Source organism: Polyodon spathula, chromosome 4 (genome assembly GCF_017654505.1).
Source record: "Polyodon spathula isolate WHYD16114869_AA chromosome 4, ASM1765450v1, whole genome shotgun sequence".
In the NCBI taxonomy this organism is placed as follows: domain Eukaryota; kingdom Metazoa; phylum Chordata; class Actinopteri; order Acipenseriformes; family Polyodontidae; genus Polyodon; species Polyodon spathula.
In genome coordinates this window covers 71,135,740-71,147,841 of record NC_054537.1, presented here as the reverse complement: position 1 = coordinate 71,147,841, position 12,102 = coordinate 71,135,740, and the positions used below count along the sequence as shown (strand labels likewise).

The window sequence follows — 12,102 nt, the reverse complement described above, 5'->3', positions numbered from 1 at the left end:
TTCATATTACTGATTGCTTCTGATAGTTAAGAGGTGTCTTTCATTTTTGAGGTTTTGGCTTACAAACACAGAACGAACTGTCAACTGTTTACTACTTCTGGTCATGTATAAATGTTTTCTAACAAAGACCTTGGAGAATTATTCCATACTTTTTTTTATTACATTTTTTGAAATTTACAAAACCTTATGTGAACTCCACAGGGTGCGAGAAGCTGAAAAACATATAAGCATTATATAACATAAAATAGATAGGACACTTAACATGTTACAAATAATACATTCATTAGTCCAAGCAAGTGGATCAAACTCACTTAATCTCCCTGCTGGACGCCTCAAGTGGAATTAATTTGGTATGCCGCAATTGACCCTCAGACACTAAAGGAGCTGTAATTAGTACTCAAAAAGTATGCCAACCAGGCTCCCAAGTGGCACATCCAGTAAAGGCGCTCTGCGTGAGTGCAGAATGCGTCCTATAGCCTGGACGTCACCGTTCGATTCTGGGCTATTCCACAGCCAACTGTGGATGAGAGTTCCCAGGAGGCGGCGCTCAATTGGTTGAGCGTCACTGGGAGGGGGGAGTCTAGGTCAACCAGGGTGTCCTCAGCTCACCGCGCACCAGCGAACCCTGTAGTCTGGCTGGGAGCCTGCGGGCTTGCCTGTTAGCTGCCCGGGAGCTGCGTTGTCCTCCTATGCTGTAGCTCCTGTTCGGCTGCATGGTGAATCCGCAGTGTGTAAAGAAGCAGTCGGCTGACGGCACACGCTTCAGAGGACAGCCCGGTCAGCACAGGGGTGGTAGCGGTGAGCTGAGCATAAATAAAATAATTGGCCATTTCAAATTGGGAGAAAATAAAAAAAATAAGTGGCAACGACTAAATTAAAAAATAATGCCGACCCATTTGAGTTCTCAATTTTGAGGTACGCAAAATCTAAATCTTAAGACAGTGTTGTCATAATGTGCAAAGAGCAAGCATGTAGATTTGTTTTATGCTCTGCAATTATAGAACACTCATACTGTAACCCACCCATGTAGTCTATTCATTAAAACCCCCTCCAGTGCAGTCACACCATGTATGTTGTTAATCTTAAGAGTAAAAATAACTTGAAAACTCCCTTAAATTCATACCTTTGTATTCCTGTTGAAATCTTAGGTCTCCAAAGATACGTCTAAAATGTGCTGTAAAGAAAAAAAAATACATTGCAGATTACCTGTGTTTAAGTTTTCACTGTAATTGGGTCAGAAAATCTGAGTATTTGCAATTTTGAAAATCTTGCACTAGTAACTAAAAAAAAAAAGACAACAACTGAATTATTCAATAAATTAGTGGATGTTGACAACAGACTGCATAATGGGCCATTTATCCCCTCACACTTCAATCTTTCAGCTGGACAGCCCATTTTTTGTGAACACCAAAAATGTCCTAATCCCTTTCAAGGCATGTGTTTCAAGCACACTTCATGTTTAACTTTTTTTTGTTTTAAATATATTATCCGCACCCCTATAGTTAGGGTTTGACCATGGATTCAATGTTAAACTCCAATTTTTGCCATTTAACGTTTGAGTCGTTTTATGGATGTGCCTGAAAAATTGTATACACTGTCCTCTGGGATAGATCTCTTGATGTGGACAGTAGCGTTCCAGTCACTTGTGTGTTTTGAGATACAGATAGTGAAAAAAACGCAAAAAATCATGATTTGGAATTTAACAGATTTTTTTTTTTTTTTTTTGTGGTAGAACACACTAGTTTACCTGCATTTGTTTTGTGTAAAAATATTAATTTGTTCAAAAGTTATTCACATTTTCATCCCCCATTGTTTTCAATAGGATTTCCTCATTTTTGGATAGATGCCCCATATGAAAAGAGATTATGACCATCAACGAAAAAATTGTTTTTTTCATCAGACCCCATTCTTTTGTCATCATAGAAAATTCCTTTTTAGCGAGGCCACCATTTTCTGTATTTTTTTTTTTTTTTTTTTTGTATTATTTTTTCACGAGTGCAAAAGTAGAGTTGGACCTGATGAAAAAAGGATTTGGGATTTTTTTTTTCAATTATTTTTGTGAGGTTCTTTCGTTCTCTCAAAAAAAAAGTATTCTGACAAAAAAGTATTTTCATGAGTTCTTTCATTCTAGTAAAAAAAAAAAAAAATCTGACGAAGAAAGAGTTTGGACAGCCACCGCTGAGTCGTCGGGAGAGGTTTCCCCGAGACAAACAGCACTTCCCGGGGCAGCAGTGTGAGGTATCTCCCTTACATTTTAATTGCTGATATCTTAGATTGTGTTCAAGTTAGAAAGACAAGAGACCTCTCATTATTGTTCCTCATTTTGAATATGGAACTAGTCTGTTTTGTTTCAGTGAAAACCAAAAAAACAACCATTAACCGCCACCAGGTCCTTGGCTAATAATAAAAACATTATAGTGTAGCAGCGTGGCGACCGCAGAAGGAGATCATGGACAATGAACTATGCTGATTGATGTGGGAAAGGGAAGGGGAGGGCCTAGGGGCCCAGTATATTTTTTTGTTGAATGTGTGTGGTTGTGTGTTTGTGTTACTGCTCGCTCTGTATCTCTCACTACACTGGCTCTATTGACCCTACCTGCCTGTCAGAAATGCAACAAATTGTACAGTGGGGAAACAAAGTTGTGTTTTGCAGACCGGTTTGTAGAACACTTAAGAAGCATTCACATTAGCACCACTGCATTTCCAGTGGCCTATCACTTCAACAGTGACAATCACACCGCTAAAGACATCACAGTCTGTGTGACCGATCAGTGCTATGGAAGAAATGTTGCTCAGAAACAAAAGGAATGAGTTTATCTTCAAACTGGGAACTTTGGAACCTCTGGGAATGAATCAATTCTAATAATCATGACACCATCCACAGAATTTTTTGTATAATTACAAATTCTGAACAACAACAAGTTTACTGCATTGTTTACTTTTATTTTTAAACAGCTGAAGGGCTTTTGCCCGAAATGTTCTGAAAATCTAATATTTATTTAATCTTTTAAACATGGTGTAAATTATATATATATATATTATATATATATATATTATATATATATATATATATATATATATATATATATATATATATATATATATATATATATATATATATAAGCAGGGAGGGGGGGTTAATATCCTCCCTGCCAAAAACATGTGATTATATACGTTTTTGTTTAATTATTTAATTGTTGATTGTAAATTTTCCCCTGTACCAGAGAGTCATTGTAAATTAGAACCAGGTGTAAATGAGGTGCAGTTAGACTGCACAGGGCTGCCGAGTAGAAGGAAGCAGAAAGGGTGCTCCGTTTCATACAAGTTAAAGGTTATTTCGGTCTTCGAGCAAATTATTTTGGTCAAATTGCAAAATGGAAAAGAAGAAGACAGCTTCTTCGGTCATTGAGTAAAGTGATATACTCAAATTGTGAAATTTGCTTTAAGCAAATGAACTTCCTGAACAGATTTTAAAGATGCTGCTCAATCTGTGATTAACAATTAATTGCGGGGTTTTAAAAATGGGCACCAAGGGAAATACATTTTTTTTTTTTTTTTTTATTGAATGATCATAAAATCATTAAAATTATATTTACAAGATAGTTGTCAGTGATTCATTATTTTATTTATTATTTATGCAGGAAGTTAACCCATTAAAACTGTGACCTCATTTGCAAGCAATTTAAGAGGATAGTGACCCCAAACATTAAACTTCAAGAGTTTGAAATAACGTTTATAATGTCATCTTTTTATTTAGAAAATACAAATTTTAAAGGAAAAAAAATGGCAATTAAATTGTATTCATATTATAAGACTACTGTATACACAGTATTTGATTAAACTGCAAAATCAAATGTCAGTCCACGATTGTCTAATCAGTTTAAGTGAAAGTAAGAAAGAAAAAGAATGTGCTTATTAAACATTTATAATATTCTTATAAATCCAGCTACTGCTTTTTAGAAAACAGGTTTTGCAGACCCAGCAGCACCAGAGAGTGGTACACCTGTGGAATGATGACAGAGACTGCTTTCTGACAACAAGAAAAGCCTTCTTAAAAAGCCTTGCATAGCCCCAGAAGCAGATGTTTTCTTCTAATCCGTTCCAGTGGTTCACCTTGCTATGTCAGGCTTCTAAACATGGATTACATTGTGTTGAAATATATAAACTGAAATATTAAAATAAACAAATACCAGCTTCAAGATTAGTGAATTCCTCATATTGTACAATTCCATATACTACACAATGACGAGTCAGGGGCAGGAAGTTTAAAACGGTTGTTTAGATATTGTTGATTTATTTATTAACAGTACAGACAGCTGAAAAATAAAAAAAAAGCTAAATTAAATTTCAACAGAAGATCGCATTCAGAGCTATGAAAAGGGGGCGTTGCTGCAGATGGTGGGATTCTGTTTAGCTGAACTTGTAACCTTGAACTTACTGCTTACTTAGTAGATACACTGCATCTTGACCGTTAACCACACAGTAGGTCAGGCTGTCATTAAGAAGCTTGTGAAGAATGGCAAGGATTTACACTGTGTGTCTGTCTTTGTAATAGACAATGTAACAGAGGGAGAAATACTAGCTGTTTATATATCTGTGCTTAGTCATATAAGATGTTTTTTTATTATTATTATTATTTTTTATTTTAGGTTGCTAGGCTTCAGTGGCACATGAGTTGTATCATGTACTAATAATTTGACAGTATCTGTGTGTGATGAGTCAAAGGGGTTTCGGTCTGCAATTCAGCCTCCCAACAGTAGAAGGCATCAAACCAACTCGGGACTTCCCTTACCAAGGTCTTGTGACCATGACAAAAGTCATCTTTTTGAGGGGCGGCACCTTGGTGAGGGGTGGAAGTACGAGTATGTAAATTCCAGCCACTGGAGTCAAGAGAAGTTAAGGATACCTGTCAGTCTAGGATTGGTGATCCACTAACTACCGGGGCGGGGTTTGCATACTAAAGGGAACGTGCTACTGTGTTCGGGGTTGGTCCTGAGGAATAGAGGCGGGGAAAATAAAGGCTGGAGGGAAGTACGTGCGGGGTGAACTGTGTTATTTACTTTTAATTACGGACGGAGGCCTTACTAACTTTGCTCTTTTCTATTTTTATTCCTTTTTGTTTCATTTTTGGATTGAGCAGATCACGAAGAGGATTAAGAGGCTTCCGTTCCTTTATTTTTGATTACTCCAGCACTCCCTCCCTCACATCCTTCTTTATTATGTTTTTTTTCTTTTCCGTGTAATATTAAATAAAATTTTTATTTTTTTTTTACACGTAAATTGCTGTCTGGAAAATCCATTTTTACTTACACACCTCACACTGTGGCTTTAAAACTTCATAAAAAAAAAAATTGCATATACTACTAGAAATGTACAGTGTGCATAAAGAAAAACTCAAAAGCTTCGGTTTTGTCTTTTCAGGTTTGCAGTTAACGTTTCTCCAATGTTTAATATTTTGGGATTAGGCAGCAAAACAGTCTAAGGGAATTACACAGCCATTTTAATTAATGTGTCAACATACATTTTAAAGGTTTACAAAATTCGAAAATGTTGTTGAATATGTCATAAGGTTGTTTTTAAAAAATCTATTTTTGTCTGCTTGTTACTTTTTTTTTTTTTTGCTAACACAGACCATTTTTAAACGACTCTTATTTCCAGCAAAAGTTTGTTACATTTTTAAAGATTGTTTCAATAGCAGACAGCCAAAGTTTGAGATTGATTTCAGGGAGACCTAACAATACCAAGCCTAAGATTGAAAGATGAAACACATCTGAATCTGTTCTCTGTATTTGCTGAATTACAGATAGGCATATCTACAAGGTTGACACTAACTTGATCTTTCTCTTCATAAAAGTACCTTGCAAGGAGAGCATACTCTTTTTAACACATGCAGCATGATTTTCAAACGGGGAAAAATAAGAACGAGGTTGCAAAGTGATTTTTAAAAGCTGATTTGTGTCACTAAGTATATGGCTTTCAAAGGGTTTAGATTAAATGTTTACCCTTTAAAAATATACATTAAGTGATGTGGTTACATTAATCAGGCTTTATCAATAATGTTGCAACCTAGTTCCTATTTTGCTCCTTTTGAAAATCAGGCTGATAATGTCAATACTCTCATCTATCATTAGGCTATATGGCCTTTTCTCTGACAGAATAGGCTGAAACAGGTTTCGAGAACACTGATTCAAGTGCATTATTTACAATGGAAGATGTTTTTGTGTAAGAACAGGCATAACACTTTGCTGTCTCGCTGTCTGGAAACACCTTGTGAAACAAACGTATTGCATGTTGAGCCACTGAAAATGGCAGGTTGTGCTCAACTAAAAATCCTGTAAACAGCACCTCAGCATTGAGAACCTTATCCTAAACAGTTCTATTCTGACCTGTCCTGAAGAACAGAGATTGTGTGGTACTTATCCAATTTCTTTGCCTGCCTCGCATGCTGTAACCCCTGCAGTGCAAATAATACAAGTACATTTTGCACTTCGTTTAAAAAAGATGAGGGTGCATGTCCTAAGACAATAAAAGAGTAATTTACTGAAATGAGCTCTTCACGGTATAATAGTGTAAAAGGAGACTTTCAAACTGGTAACATAATGCTGTTACTCCTACTTGCAGTAAGATAAATGCACATCTAAATTATGAATGTAGTCAGGAATTTCCATTATATACCTTTATTTTGTCCATTGCTATTGAATGTATAGAACATTTAAAATACTCTAATCCTGCTGTTCATCAAAAAGAGACATTACAGAAGTACAAATAAACAGTGAAGAATTATAATCTAGGGACTTAAATGATATCAGTTTATTTTCAGGTCTAGACATTTTACCTCCTCTTTGAAAGTTCTCTTGCTGTTATAATATTGGAAAAACTTTTTGGAATTGGTTTTAGCCCCCTTAGCAATGATCATTTCTATCTCTCTCTTAGCCTTTGACTTCTTGGTCTTACTTCTTGGTCCCTTTTAAAAGCTCTGTAAAGTGCCTTTTTCTCTGAATATTTAAAATTGATCATTCAACCAATTTTGTTTTAGATTTAGATTTGCCTACATTTGGGATGTAATTGTTTTGCACCTCTAGTACTACATTTAAAAAAAAAAAAAAAAACTGGATGTTTTCTTAATTTTACTGCAAATCTACTTCTATTAGTCTTTGTTTCATTCCTTCATAGTTTGCCTTTCTAAAATAGTAAACCTTAACTTTAGTCATTACTTTATGGGGTTTTAAAAAGCACTTTTGCAAGAGTTTGCCAATGGTTCTCTGACCTCTGTTTTAGTTATTGTTTTCATTATTTGAAAAGACTAAATCAAGGCATATGTGTTATTCCATAAAATATCTGGCAGATGGTGCAAGAGACCACTACAAGGTGTTATATTAAAAAATTTGCAGAACGTACCGGTACGTTCGTACTCCCAGGGGACCATTAATTCAATGACATACCAGTACGTTCGTGCTACTCAAAGGGTTAAGTAATGTATACGTGTTTCATAGGGTGCTCATAGGAAGCATGGACACTTTGTTAACATTGTTAATGCTTGCCATAGGCGATGTTGGTTACGAGATCAGACCCTGGTTGCTATACACTTTTGCAGGGCCGGCACCAGAAATAATTAGGGGGTGCTCAGCATATGAGGAGTGGAGCCAGTGTGAAAATGTTAATATACTCTGAGGTTTGCTTACGTAGCACTTATCTGTGAAGTCACTTTGACTGACTGAGCTATAATATAAATACACATATTGCTAATGTAGCTGATCCTGTATGTTGTGCTTGTGAGTGTTTTACAAGAACTTTAATCACACAATAAAAAATAAAAAAAGATAGTGAGTCATATTAGCTTATTAAACCAAAAGTAAACGAAGAACAAAACACCGCTTGGTTTTCAAATTTTGTTTCACCTTACAAAAGTGGATGACTTGTTTATCCAGTTACAACAAAATTATGTTGGAGGAGCAAACACTGTAGTTATTTTTCATAGACTGCTGAGATTGCTCATACAAAATAAAAATTAACAAATTTCCAGCCACTTTGACATCCTTCGCTGTATCAACTAGAGCAAGGTTAAGTCTATGTGCCTGGCAATGAATGTAAACTGCATGAGGATGAACCTGGGCCAATCTGGCCTGTACTCCATTATACCTACCCGACATGACAGAAGCCCTATCATAGCACTGTTACTACAGTTGCTTTGTCCAGTTCAAGGCTGTGAAGCCTATAGGTAATAAGCTTACAGAGAGTCTGCAGTGAGATCTTTGGCATGCTTAAAAGGGCAGAATTTCTTTGACATTTAATTGTTCATCTTGAAAGCATACACATATAGAAAACTCTTTTTTTTCCCCCAATCAGTACAGATGCTGTAGCTTCAATAAGATCGTTCTGTATTTCTTTGCTGCTATATTTTACATTTCCACTTGCTACTTTTGAAGCTAAACAAGAATCGTACTTGGCTAAAAGTTCTAAAAAAATGACCTTTATTTGGAGAATCATGCACCTCTTCTTGCCCTCTCAGTGTTAAACCCTGGTTAGACAAATATTACAGCATCCACAATTTTAGCAAGGTGCTTCCTATTTTCTACCACAGACTGCTGGTTTGCAGTAGGTAGCTTTGCTTCAACTGACCTATGTTTTGAACTACATTTAAAGTTCTCCCAAAGTGAAGCAGCAGCTTTATGGACTTCTGTATTTGCGTGGGTTGGCATTTTTTCATTTTCTGAATTCACCAACTACAAAGCATGGTTCTAGAGAACCGCTTTTTGGAGTAAAATGATGGCAACAGAAACAAAATGCAGCATCCTCTTTAATCCACCCATGGAAACGGACTATACCAGTTGCTGCAGAAAGAGCAATTCTGACAATCACTTTTTAATGTGGACAGAGTATTTCTTTAGCCCATCCATCATCATTGCTAGGTCTTTTGGATGACCATTACTGACTAAGCTACATCCTAAGACATTCTGCACTGAGGTGTCCTCTTTACCTACTGCTGCCAACTGTTCATCATTACTGTGTTCTGCCTCTTCTAAAGTCAGTAATTTCCTTAGTACTACCTTCATGCTGTCCCTTTGACAGAACTAAACTGTCCAAAGTTCTTTGCTTCTGCATTTTCAAGAGATGCAGCCTATTATGCTGCCGCTGTAAAAAAAAAAAAAAAAAAATTATAAATAGAATAGCTTTGCATGATTTCCCTACAGTACAGTTAAGGGATATCTACTACTGTTACACATTTAAAAAAAAAGTTTATGTACAATGCATTTCACAATTTGTTTTACTTATTCAAACAATAAAAACATACTATGATTAAAAAAAACCTACAAGAAACTTTAATATAAAAATCAATTTCACTAAAGCCCCTAACCAATAGAATTTGACAGTGGTGCTGCATTGGAGTATCCATGTTTAATTAGAATGTTTGTTCTTTGGCCCTTGCACTCAATTCACAGCAAGTTTCTTCATAAAATCCAAGTGCCAGCGCACTGACTTCACAAGCGTTATCTCCCTCACAACAGATGTCCGCACTCAAAGGAGCAAGTTCAAATAATTTTCATATTATTTTATTTTCAAAGTTAAAAACACAAAACGTTCTGACCAAACAATGGCTGTCCTCAGCGTTTCTCTCATCAGTGACAGCTGCATTTTATTTAACCAAACCCTAATTCATTTAACACGTAGCACCTGTCAATTTCATACTCATATTTAACATCATAACAGCTGCAGTATACCTGTCATAGTTATGAATAGTATTTAGATCACCATAAATTACAAAAAAAAAAACATATAAATCAATATGTTATAAATAGATAGACTACTCAAAGTACAAAAGTAGTTAATTTACCAACATACCCAAATCAATCACACTATTTGTTCACCTCTATAGTTATGTCAGTCGGCCACAGAGAAAGACATAGGTTTCTCACATTCTGCAAAATGGTTAATATATATAAACCACAACAATATCAACCTGATAAAACCCAACTAATAAGTAAATGGATTTATATGAATTCTTACTGTTGTGTCTGGTTCATTAATTTAGCTACATCCCGAAACAGTTACTTCAGGCTCCAGCTCTTTAGATTCTGGACTCCCGAGCACTGAATATTAACAGGATTGGTTGTTGGTTACTGTAAGGATGTTAGAACGTTTAAAATTGTTTTACCAAAAAAAAAAAACGAACTGTCTTGCTAACCTGTAAAACTGTGTTCAGTGACAGTGCAGATTAGTGATTACATGATTGTGACCTCGATTGTAACAGCTATCTGCACAATCCGAGCAATGGATTTGTTTGTTTTTTAAAGCGGGAACACAGATTTGGTACAATATAAAACACACAGGGCTACACCCTTTGTTATTGAGCATACAGTTGAAGCGTTAAAAAGTCGCTTCAGATGTTTAGATAGATCTGGTGGTGTGCTACAGTACAGCCCTGGGAAAGTATGTACACTCATTGTTGCATGCTGCATTCTGCATAACAGCCATCAACATTGCACTATACCAGTAGCACTTACCCCCACCCCCAAAGCTATAAGTTGCTCCACATTCTGTCATATGCAACACTTTTGGCTATGTTAATATATCTATATCGTCACCATGTGTGTATGATATTTAAGTAGTATACCAAAGAAACTGTAAAGGTCCAATAAATGAATGTACACAGAGTGAGAGTTGAGGTGCAGGCATAAATACAAGCAATCAAACGGCATCTAATGTTAAAAAAGTGACATTTCGCCAAACACCTTAAGATATGTAAATATTTAATTATTATTACAAAATAAGTCAGAGGATCAAATTGAACAAGTACATATGTATTTGATTTGCAGAGAGAGTTAAACATAGATGTTCCATTAATAATTACTTTCTGTGCTTTGACTGTCTCGCAGAACACTGATTTGGGACAAGACCCCCTACTGAGTGCATTTATTTAGTCCTTAATGTTTCATTGAAGTTAATGTTTTCACTGATTCAGCACCAAAAAGCCTTTAATTCCCCACCACTTCTTCTGCTAATACATTTAGCTCATGGTCTGTAAACTTTAGATTCCTCACTCTGTCCTTCTTGATCGCTATCATTATGACAGAACCGTACTTACCTTTTCTTTCGTGCGCCATAGTTTATGTTGTGAACTTACTTTCTAATCACCCTGTATATACCATAATCAAGTGTGCATAATTGTGCACTGAATTCTGCATGATGTGACAACTTGCAAATGAATCATTTAGATCACTTTATTTGTGCATATATATCTAGAGCAACCATTGTTTCATTTTTGCTTCACCCTGCCACGCGGTTATTGTGGTCATTTACAGCCATTTAGTGAATGAGACCCTAAATCTTAAGACAGTGTTGTCATAATGTGGCAGAAAGAGAAAGCATGTAGATTTGTTTTATGCTTTGCAATTATAGAACACTCATACTGTAGCCCACCTATATAGTCTATTCATTAAAACCCCATCCAGTGCAGTCACACCATGTATGTTGTTAATCTTGAGTAAAAAGGACTTAAACTCCCATAAATACATAACTTTTTATTCCTGTTGAAATCTAAGTTTCCAAAGATGTGTAAATGTGCTGTAAAAAAAAAAAAGTTGATGCCACCTGTGAAAGTTTTTACTGTAATTCACTCAGAAAGGACCGAGCCAATAACAAACTGCCTGAGCCATTGAGGAAGCCAGTGTACATTGCAAAGCCAACTGCCAAGGGCTTTTGACAGAAGTATTTGCAATTTAAAAAACTGTGCATTAGTAACTAAAGACCACAATTCAGAATGATTCTATAAAATTAATGAATATTGACAACAGACTGCATAATGGTCCATTTTCCCTTCACACTTCAGTCTTTCAGCTGGACATCCTATTTTTCGTGAACATCAATAGCATACGTTTCAAGCACACTTTAGTTTTTTTTTTGTTTTAATATACCATATTTAATATGCATTTTCTGGTAGTGGCACTGCATCCCCTGTCACAATATGTTCAGTAAGTTCGCAAATCACCACTTCATACCCAAGTGACTTGTCACGTTGTTTTGACATTCCAGTCACTCGTGATTCAGTGCTCTGCTGAAACTTCTTTGATTGGGCCCACATCAGTTTTCTTCTGATCCATTCCA

The 12,102-nt window shown here is 35.9% G+C and overlaps 1 long non-coding RNA gene across 1 annotated transcript in view; it reads right to left on the bottom strand.

The window, feature by feature from the left end:
* Positions 1-772: 772 nt before the first annotated feature.
* LOC121314812 overlaps positions 773-12,102 on the bottom strand; it is a 69,866-nt gene continuing 58,536 nt past the window's right edge. Inside the window, exons 3-4 of the long non-coding RNA XR_005950160.1 lie at positions 1,124-1,174; positions 773-803 (exon numbers count right to left, since the gene is read on the bottom strand). This is a non-coding gene — a long non-coding RNA (uncharacterized LOC121314812). The remainder of the gene's footprint in view (positions 804-1,123; positions 1,175-12,102) is intronic.